Here is an 11,218-nt window from a genome sequence, read left to right as displayed (position 1 = left end):
AATCCCATTTTTTTCCCCCTCGCATCCCCACCTTCCCTCAATTCTCCTACCACCTACCTACACTAGGGGCAATTTATTTACAATGGCCAAATTACCTATCAACCTGCAAGTCTTTGGCATGTGGGAGGAAACCGGAGCACCCGGAGGAAACTCTCTCGATCGCTGGGAGAACTTGCAAACTCCGCACAGGCGGTACCCAGAACCGAACTCTGGTCGCTGGAGCCATGAGGCTGCGGTGCTAACCGTTGCACCACTGTGCCGTCCTTTGTGTGACTCTAACCTCGATCTCAGCAGTCTTTTGGTTTAGTTGATCACGCCATCCTTCACCAATGTCTGTTCTCTCCCAAATCAGTGGAATTGCTTTTGCTTTGTTCTACCTTTTGCGTATCCAATCCTAGTCACCTTTCCAGAAATGGCTTTGCTTCTCCCCCCACAGAGTCCCCCAAAGGATCTGTCCTTAGCCCCCTCCTGTTCATATACATGCTGCCCATTGATCTTCTGTTGACAGCACCCAGCTTTATCTCTCCACTGCCTTTCTTGATTCCCTCTGCTCCCTGGAAGCCATAACTGCTTGACTGATATCAGTCATGAATGAGCTTCAGTTAAAGATTGAGAAGACCAAAACCATAATTTCACCACAATTTTCATACCCTTGCTATCAATTCTGTCTTTTTCCTCTCCACCCCCGCCCCTCAACTGTTATCTCAGGCTGAACCAGACTGTTCACAATCGTGGTATCCTATTTGACCTCAAGCTGAGCTTCTGATCCCATTTACTGTCCATCACAGACTGTCTACTTGCTCTAATATTGTCAATCACTGCTTCATCCCTCCTCCAGCCCTACAACACCACCACAGCATCCATTGAACTCTTAGTGGTTCTGGCCTATGTGCATTCTCTAGCACCTGCCCCCTACCACCTGCAGACCTTTTTGCCCCACTGTTGGTTGTGTCTTCAGTCATCTCTGCTCTGATCAGGAATTCCTTCCTGGTACTTACCGTCTCTTTCTCCTTTTTAAGGCCCTCCTTAAAATTCACCTTGATCAAGCTTTTTGTCACCTTTCCTAATTTATCTTCCTTTGTCTGTGTTCACAAGGCATAAGGATGATCAAAATATTTTTTTTTCATGTTAAAGGTACTATATAAGTAAAGCATTCTCCCAGTTCCTCCATCTCTGGCGCATATGCTCTGATAACCTTCCACAACAGCGCTTCTGATATGCCTTATTTCCTCAACCGAGGATTCCCGCCCCATTGTGGTTCATGACCCTCAACTGTGTCCAGCCCATTTCCCGCACCTCTACCCTCACCCCTTGCCCTGCCTCCCAGAACCACAACAGGGTTCCCCTTGTCCTCACTTTCCACCCCACCAGCCTCCACATCCAAAGGATCACCCTCTGCCATTTCTGCCACATCCAGCGTGATGCCACTACCAAACACATCTTCCCCCGCCCCATCAACCTTCCAAAGGGATCATTCCCGCCGCGACACCCTGGTTCACTCCTCCATTATCCTCGGCACCTTCCCATTGCAATCGCAGGAGGTGTAATACCTGCCCTTTTACCTCCTCTCTCCTCACTATCCAAGGCCCTAAACACTCCTTGAAAGTACAAGTAAAATCGCTGCTTCACTTTGAATTTAGTTTACTGTGTTCGCCGCTCACAATGTGGTCTCCTCTACATTGGGGAGACCAAACGCAGATTGGGTGACTGCTTTGCGGAACACCTCCACTCAGTCCAAAAGCATGACCCCAAGCTTCCGATTGCTTACCATTTCAAAACACGCCCCTGCTGTCCTGCCCACATATCCATCCTGGGCTTGCTGCAGTGTTCCAGTGAACATTAACGCAACTCGAGGAACACCATCTCATTTACTGATTAGGCACGCTACAGCCTACCAGATGAACATTGAGTTCAATAATTTCAGAGCATGACAGAATATTTTTTTTGTTTCATTGTTCACTTTTTTACCATGTGCCTGCCCACTGTTTGTTTTCATGTTTGTGCTTTTGGCCAGGGCTGTTCATTTTTCTGTCAATCAACACCCGCTCTGCACTAATGCTTTGTCTTTCAGCACACCATTAATGCACCCTTTGCCTTTGCTCCATGACTGTCTTGTCAGGACAGAGGGTCACAAAGAATACTATCAACGTCTTCCCTTTTGTTATCTCTTGTCCTACCCCCACTTTATTTACTTAAAAGCTATTACATTTCTAACCTTTGCCAGTTCTGATGGAAGGTCGTTGACTTAAAATGTTAAATCTGCTCTTCTCTCCACAGAAGCTGCCAGACCTGCTGAGTATTTTTTTTTTTTATTTCCAATTTCCAGCATCTGCAGTATTTTGCTTTTATTAATATAATTAAATAAAGTTTGTTTTATTGAAAACCTGATTATAAGTAGGCAGCAACTATTAACGACAGCTCAAGGGAATGTCGGTTCCAAGGCTACTGAGGGGTTCAGAGGATTGAAGCCAGCAAGAAAAGCAACCACATTAGAAATAACCATAGCAAAGACCAGAATGGAGATGGAGGCTGAGCTGCAAGGCTGTTAAAAGGTCTGCGTTAGATTGAGAGCATATGTTGGCCATCAAGGAAAGTGGGCAGATGCCAAGCATCCCAGTATATGTGCAGTGCCCAGGCATAACCAACTGTTGAGGGGTGGGAGGAGGCCAAAGACTGCAGGCAAAGGAATAGAGCTGGAAGCTGGCCACATCCCCAGGAACCAGGCCAGTACTCAGACTAAATTAAAGATGAATTGCCATCTGAGAAGTATAACAAAGAAATTGTGTCCAGCAATGGTCTCCACAAGCTCCGCAGCAACATGGAAGTTCTTGCGCAGGTCGAGCTTATTGGCCCCTTTAAGTTACTGTGCACAGCCGTGGAAAATTTTTTAAAGGGTCCCACGCACTTAAATGAATACAAGAACAAAAGAAATAGGAGCAGAAGTAGACCATATGGCCCATTGAGCCTGCTCCACCATTCAATATGATCTTGGCTGATCTTGGGCTTCAATTCTACTTTCCTGCCTGCTCCCCATAATCTATCTCTCTGCCAGCCTTAAATGTATTCAACAATGGAGCATCTACCCTCTGGGGTAGAGAATTCCAAAGATTCACAACGCTTTTGAGTGTAGTAATTTCTCCTCATCTCTGTCCGTGAATAGGCTGTGAACAACAACAAAGAAGATGACACGTTGGTGGCTGGTGTTGGACAGTGGTTCAGAATCTCTTGGCCTTTATACCACAAAGGCACTTCGTGGCAATGTGAAATTGCATGCGCAATATGACATTTAGAATAGGAAAGGTTGACTCTAAAGTCCTAATGGGGAGTTGGTTTGTGGACAGGAAATGAATGCATTGTCCACTATTTTATATGTATATCTTTAAAAAGAAAAATTATGGACTCTTTCCTTTTCAAATGTAAACAAAAACTTTCAATATTTTGAAAGCTTAACACCTTTTGATGCATATAAAATTAATTAATCTAGTGGTGATGCACTTCACAATATAAACAGGGTTATTTTCTTATCTCATCTGCTGCTGAAACACTCATTCGTGCTTTTGTTACCTCAAGACTTGACTATTCCAATGCAATCCGAGCTGGTCTCATATTTCATTATCCATTAACTTGTCATCCAACCCACTCTGCTGCTTGTGTCTCAACTCTCACCAAGTACCATTCACCGATCACCCTAGTGCTTGCTGACCTACAGTGGCTCCTGGTCAAGCACGTTCTTGATTTTAAAATTTTCATCCTTGTGTTCAGATCCCTCCATGGCGCACCTCTTTCTCTTTTTCTTTCTCTCTCTCTCTGTCTCTCTCTGTCTCTCTCTCTCTGTCTCCTTTCCCCCCCACCTACCAGTAATGGCTGTGCCTTCAGTGGCCTAGGCCCATTGCTCTGGAATTCCTGCCATAAACCTCTCTGTCAGGCTACCTCATTCTCCTCCTTTTAAGGCACTCCTTAAAAACCTACCTCTGGCCAAACTTTTGGTCATCTGACCTAATAGTTCATTCTGTGACTGTCCTGTGTTTTGTTTTATAATGCTCCTGTGAAGTGCCTTGGAATATTTCATTAAGTTAACAGCACTATATAGATGTTATTACTTGCCTTTGTTTATCACTGCAACTTCTGGTATAATGAAATCATTCAACTTCTTGAGTTATGTAAAATTGCAAACTAGACTTTACAGGTAATTATTATTGCAAGGGTAATAAGTCTGAAGTAATTTCTTCCATTTTATAGTATTAATGGGTCTTCGAGTTAGCCAAATGTTCAGTTATGCTTAATAAATCATTGCAAAAAGATAGTGTCAAAGCAAACTTTAAATTTGCTAATTTTTGTTTTGCTATTTCCTTTTCAGGAGAAAAGAGTACACAGGTTTACAGTTTAAAAGTAGTCCAGCAGCATCTGAAGTGAAGTAACTGGTCCTGTTTACAGGATGGATGAAACTAACTGATGTTCAAATCTGATCTTTGCTAATATCAATACTGTTGATCCTTAAGGCTGGGCTACATTATTATTGTTGGTCTTGTCATACAGCACTTTTGATCATGTAAAACTAAAATCCATTTTCCTACTGGAAGCACTAATAAGTGTGTTCCTGGTCACATTCCAGTTGAATCACTCTTTATCTACTTGATTGATTGATAGTAGACCCACTTTATATTTCTCTGATGTTTCTAAATTCTAATGTACAAACTTGGGGTCAGTGTGAAATAATACTGTAATTTATTTTATGTTTTGATGACATTAGCTATAATAGCGAAGCTTAGCTGGTTTATGAATATCATAAACCACAAGATTAAATTACTTTCCTATTAGTCTGTCTTTTCTATGACATAGTTGAGTCTGAATTAAATGAGAGTGCTAATGACAGTTAAAAGTGGTAAAATTGATTGTGATACCTTCAGATTGTCATGATTCTCGAATATAATTTTTAGCACCCAAAGCTAAATTATAAGAAAATGTAAAATCCTGGTATAAATTTGTTGTTTTGAAACCCCCATTTTAAACAAAAGTTTGCAAATTTCAGAAAGTCAAAGAAACATGCAGCATGCCAACCAGCATCTGTGGAGGGAACAGCCATTTGCTTCATTTTTTTTTTAGATTTGCAATATTTTTCTCTTTAATCCCCTTACAAATTTGTTTTTTATGGTTCCCAAAGAGAAATATAGTGGTGTCAACTTGCTTATGAGCAATACTCTTATTTAAAAATTCATGTCTATAAGCAGCTACAGAACAGTTTAAATGAAGCTTTACCATAACTGTAGGAAATATAGATTTTATCATCGTGGTAGATATCACATATTGTAGTAGAATTTCATTATTTGTTAAACAAGAAAAATGCATATTAAAATACTTAAGGTTCTCTTGACCAAATATTGAGATTTCACTACAAATCATGTGATTCTGATCCTGTATTTTATATGCACACCATTTTATATGGATGAGTTGACTTTTGCTATTGATGGGCTAAACACTTGAAAAATCACCTATAAGCTCTCATTTAAAACTCAGTTCTATCCAACAAACATTTTTAACATTCTGTTTTACAGTGTCTTAGTTTCACAAAAAAAGCAATTTTGAACTGTGACCCACAGTAATTTAATGGGTCTGTTTTTAATATGTTGAAATTATATCTTTTTAATTTAGCCACTGTAAACTAATAACAGCTTTACTCACAAATGAAACTAGAGGCTACCAGCAACCTGTATTTTTTCCAGAGTATATGTCCAATATTTAGTTGCAAGCAACATTGGTTTTGATTTGAAATTATTTAATCCACATTTTTTTTTCTACTTAGCTAACCATTTTTTTGTAAATTTATAGGCCTCTTTTTGTTTGTAACTTATGTTTGGCTACTTTAGGCTGCCTGAAATACCTGAAAATGTTAGGAGATTTAAAGTTTTTTTTTTTCCCAGTGAAAAGCCATCTTGCATAGGTTTTTAATCTGACTTAATTAAAATCTTTCCTGAAAGTTCCTAATTTTAACTAAAACACTTTATGCTTCTGACTTGCCCATCAAATTCAAGTAATTGGTTTCAAAGCTTACAACTGATTTTCTTTAAAACAAACATTCAGGAGGAAAATACTCATTTTGAAGAATATTTTTAGTTAAAATGGTGAATCTACTGTGAACTGAATATTGGAGTTCTCTGCTCTGTAAAATATAGGTTAATTGGAGCTTTTCTTTAAAGTGTGTTTTAACCATGCTGGACCTTGTTTGGTAATCTGGCACCAACTTGGGCTTGTGATTTAATACTGTGACACCAAAACCAAAATCATTTGTGTATAGAAAATATTAATGACAATTCCAATTTTAACTTTGAATTAGGGATCACATTTTCCAGAGTTCAGCAGGGTCAGTACTTCCTTCATGTTATCTAGTATAAAATCAATGAAAAATATAAACTTATTAAAAAAAAGTCTTAAACTTTGTTAGTAGTGAAACTTAGTAAAACATTTTGTAAAACTAAAAGAAGCCGCCTTCCATATTGATAAAAGCAAGTTGTCACGAAGACAGTAAATTTTGTTGGTTTAAGATAATATATGTATGAAGTTTTATTTTTAAATTTGAGTTTTGTCCCTAGTTAAAATGTGGAATAAATGTCTTATTGTTTCAGAATGCTTTGCATGTTAAAAATATGACTCAATTTTACAAGTTTTTCATACTTTGTAAATGTTGTGTACTTTTGTTGTCTGTTTATACTGAAGTTGTTTAGCACTGTCAGATATTTTATGTGGTTCAGTGTACATTTCTGTCCTATTTAGATTTTTGGCCCATTGTAACTATTCGGAGTGGTCTGCAGAATCAGTTGACTGTCATAACTAAATATATTGGCTTGAAGGCAATTCTGTTTTTTCAACTATGAAAATTTATTTCTGAATAAAGTACTACATTAAAGATTTAGAGCAAATATTTTAGAAATCCTTTAATACTAAACGGGAGGGATGTCTGCCTCTTATAAAGTGAGATGCTTTCCTCTTGAGCTGGCAAAGAATACCAGTTTAATTGCACTTTAACATCCTACTGTGAGGGAAGTAAGGGTGTTTTTTTTCAACAAAAAAAATGCAGTGTTACTTTTAGGCATGGTTACTCGTGGAAATACTGCAAAAAGCATTTGATTTGTATTCTTACTGTTTTCTATTCATTTTCATTTGTTGACTGTTACTTATGAAGATAGGGATTGTCATTAGTGGCACTCTACCTTGTGTAGAAAATTTTACTTTAGCCATTGGGTAACCATCTGCTCATTGCCCACGTCTCCCTATTTCCACCCCCCCCCCCCCCCGGCCCCTGTCCCCTACCACCACCCAACCAGCCCCAGCTTGACGTATGCAGTCTGTTTTCTGGTTTTAGATAGAAGGTAGTGCTCTGCTACCTCAGACCAGGAATGTTTGATTTGCTTTGAACTAGTTTGATGTTTTCCTTCAAGTTCTTGAGCATACAGGGGGGATAACTTGAAGTTTAATGCAAAGGGAATTTTTCTAATTTTCTTTAAAAAGTTTTATGCTAATCCAGTGCCAACATGAGCCAAGAATGCCCAGTCTAATCTTACACTCGCAACTTCTGTTGGATGTCAACACTACTGATTTCAAAATTTGCCCAGGACTGTTTAACTCTGGTGTTCACTAATGTTATGCAATCTCTCTGAGGACACTTCTGGGTTCAGCTCGAAGTCTTAAAACAATCCCTGGAAAATTACCAGGATCCCCTCTTAGAAACTCTTTATCCTTGTGCAGAGACAGTACAGTAGACTTCAGCCTCAGAGAAAACATAGTATAAGCAACTGTTGGCACAATTTTGTTTGCAAGGATTCACTGGTCAGTTTGGTTTCATGTTGGCTTGTATGGCATGAGAGACTTTTAAAGGAAATACAGCCTTGTACAACTTCAACTTAACCTCCAACTTTAATTAGAACTGCTTTCTGATGGACATTTTGATTTTTTTTTTTGGATGGAGCCTTTTTTTAAAAAAAAATCTATTGTAGGGCAGTGTTGATCCAGGCCATCCTCATACAAGGACTGTTCAAATCAAGGCCCTGCTTGTCAGCACACATGCTAGCCTGAATAAAATTTTGTTTTTTGTTGGTCATTGAGGCTTTCTTAAAATGTGGCAGTATTTTTTTTTCATTAACCACAATTACAATGTTTGTTTCTGTATGCCCAACTTTAGCTCTGGTGTTAAATTGTCAACCAAGGCATTGATGACTTTTGAGTAACCCGAGGTAGTGGTTCTTTTGTCTAGATTGCTTGAGCCAAGCTATCTTTCCCTGAAGATCTAAGGTTTCTCCTCTGGGAAAGAAGAAAGAAACAAACAATTTTTTTTTTTAAAGACCAATTTCTGGACGAAGAACTGAATTATTCTTTTGGATTACCTTATAGTTGAGTGTCCATCTTGCCTTAAGATGTGTACCTAACCTTGAATTTCATAGATAAAGTCACCAACCAGAGCTTGAGTTTTTTTTTTTCCCTAGTCACCCTTGTAGGAACATAGGAGCAGGAGTAGGCCATTCAGCCCATCAAGCCTGCCCCGCCATTCAATACAATCATGGCTGATCTTCCACTTCAATGCATTTTTTCCCCACACTATCCTCATATCCCCTTATGTCATTTGCATTTAGAAATCTGTCAAACTCTGCTTTAAACATACTTGATGACTGAGCTTCCACAGCCCTCGGGTAGAGAATGCCAAAGATTCACAACCCTCTGAGTAAAGAAATTTCTCTCCACCTCTGTCCTAAGTGGCTTCCCCCTTATTTTGAAATTGTGTCCCCTGGTTTTAGACTCTCCAACCAGGGGAAACATCTTAGCTGCACCTACCCTGTCTATCCCTTTAAGTATTTTGTAGATTTCAATGAGATCGCCTCTCATTCTTCGAAATTAGAGAATACAGCTCCAGTTTCCCCAATCTCTCTTCATAGGACAGTTCTGCCATCCCGGAACAAGTCTGGTGAACCTGCGTATTACTCCCTCAACTGCAACATTATCCTTTCTAAGGTAAGGGGATCTGAACTGCACACAGTACTCCTGGTGTAATCTAACCAAGCTTCTATACAATTGAAGCATGACTTCACTACTGCTGTACTCAAATCCCCTTGCAATGAACGTGGTGGCGTAGTGGTATTGTCACTGGACTAGTAACCCAGAAACCCAGGGTATTGCTCTGGGGACATGGGTTTAAATCGCACCACAGCAGAAGGTGGAATTTGAAATCAATTAACAAATCTGGAATTAAACGCTAGTCTAATGGCCATGAAACTATTGTCAATTTGTTGTAAATAATGCATCCGGTTCACTAATCTCCTTTAGGGAAGGAAATCTGCTGTCCTTATCTGGCATAGCTTAACAAGCCACACAGTTGTATCTAAAACGTAATGAAACCAGAAGGACCACCCAGCATCGAATTAGGCACCAGAGCCAACAATGGCAAACCGAGTCCTATCGACCCTGCAAAGTCCTCCTTGCTAACATCTGTGGACTTATGCCAAAGTTGGGAGAGCTGTCCCACAGACTAGTCAAGCAACAGCCTGACATAGCCATACTCATGGCATCACCTGACAAACAATGTCCCAGACACTGCAATCACCATCCCCGGGTATTTCTTGTCCCACAGGCAGGACAAACTCAGCACAGTGGTATACAGTCAGGAGGAAGTTGCCCTGGGAATCCTCAATATCGACTCCACATCCCATGAAGTCTCATGGTATCAGGTCAAACATGGGCAAGGCAACCTCCTGCTGATTACCACCTATTGCCCTCCCTCAGCTGATGAATCAGTACTCCTCCATGTTGAACACCACTTGGAGGAAGCACTGAGACACTGTGGGCCATCAACAGCAGCAGAATTGTACTCAACCACCATCAGTAACCTCATGGCCTGGCATATTCCACACTCTATGATTACCATCAAGCCTGGCGACCAACCCTGGTTCCATGAAGAGTGCAGGAGGGCATGCCAAAATGAGGTGTCAACCTGGTGAAGCTACATCACAGGACTACTTGCATGCCAAACTGCGTAAGCAGCATGCAATAGACCGAGCTAAGCGATCCCATAACCAACTAAGCTCTGCAGTCCTGCCACATCCAGCTGTGAATGGTGGTGGGCAATTAAACAACTAACTGGAGGAAGTGGCTCCACAAATATCTCCATGCTCAATGATGGGGGAGCCCAGCACTTCAGTGTGAAAGTTAAGGCTGAAGCATTTGCAACACTCTTTAACCAGAAGTGCCAAGTTGATGATCCATCTCGGCCTCCTCCTGAAGTCCCCAGCATCACAGATGCTAGACTTCAGCCAATGCGATTCACTCCGTGTGATATCAAGAAACGACTGAAGGCAGTGGATACTGCAAAGGCTACGGGCCCCAACAACATTCTGGCAATAGTACTGAAGACCAGTGCTCCAGTACAGCGACGGCACTGGCATCTACCCGGCAATGTGCAAAATTGCCCAGGTATGTCCTGTGCACGAAAAGCAGGACAAGTCCAACCCGGCCAATTACCGCCCCATCAGTCTGCTGTCAGTCATCAGTAAAGTGATGGAACGTGTCACTGACCATGCTGTCAAACGGCACTTGCTTAGCAATAACCTGCTCAGTGACGCTCAGTTTGGGTTCTGCCAGGTCCACTCAGCTCCTGACGTCATTACAGCCTTGGTTCAAAGATAGACAAAAGAGCTGAACTCAAGAGGTGAGACTGACTGGCCTTGACATCAAGGCAGCATTTGACAGAGTTATGGCATCAAAGAGCCTGAGCAAAATTGAAGTCAATGGGAATCAGGTGGAAAACTCCGCTGGTTGGATTCATACCTAGCGCAAAGGAAGGTGGTTGTGGTTGTTGGAAGTCAATCATCTCAGCTCCAGGACATCACTGCAGGAGTTCCTCAGGGTAGTGTCCGAGGCCCAACCACCTTCAGTTGCTTCATCAATGACCTTCCTTCAATCATAAGGTCAGAAGTGAGGATGTTCGCTGATGATTGCACAATGTTCAGCACCATTTGTGACTCCTCAGATACTGAAGTAGTCCGTGTAGAAAAGCAGGAAGACCTGGACCATATCCAGGTTTGGGCTGGCAGTAACATTTGCACTACACAAGTGCCAGGCAGTGACCATCTCCAACAAGAGAGAATCTAACCATCTCCCCTTGACATTCAATGGCATTATGATCACTGAACCCCCCTCACTATCAACATCTAGGGATTACCATTGACCAGAAACTGAA

The sequence above is a fragment of the Heterodontus francisci genome, chromosome 2 (assembly GCF_036365525.1).
Source record: "Heterodontus francisci isolate sHetFra1 chromosome 2, sHetFra1.hap1, whole genome shotgun sequence".
NCBI classification, from domain to species: domain Eukaryota; kingdom Metazoa; phylum Chordata; class Chondrichthyes; order Heterodontiformes; family Heterodontidae; genus Heterodontus; species Heterodontus francisci.
The sequence above is the reverse complement of the archived record's forward strand: the minus strand, read 5'-3'. Positions refer to the sequence as shown.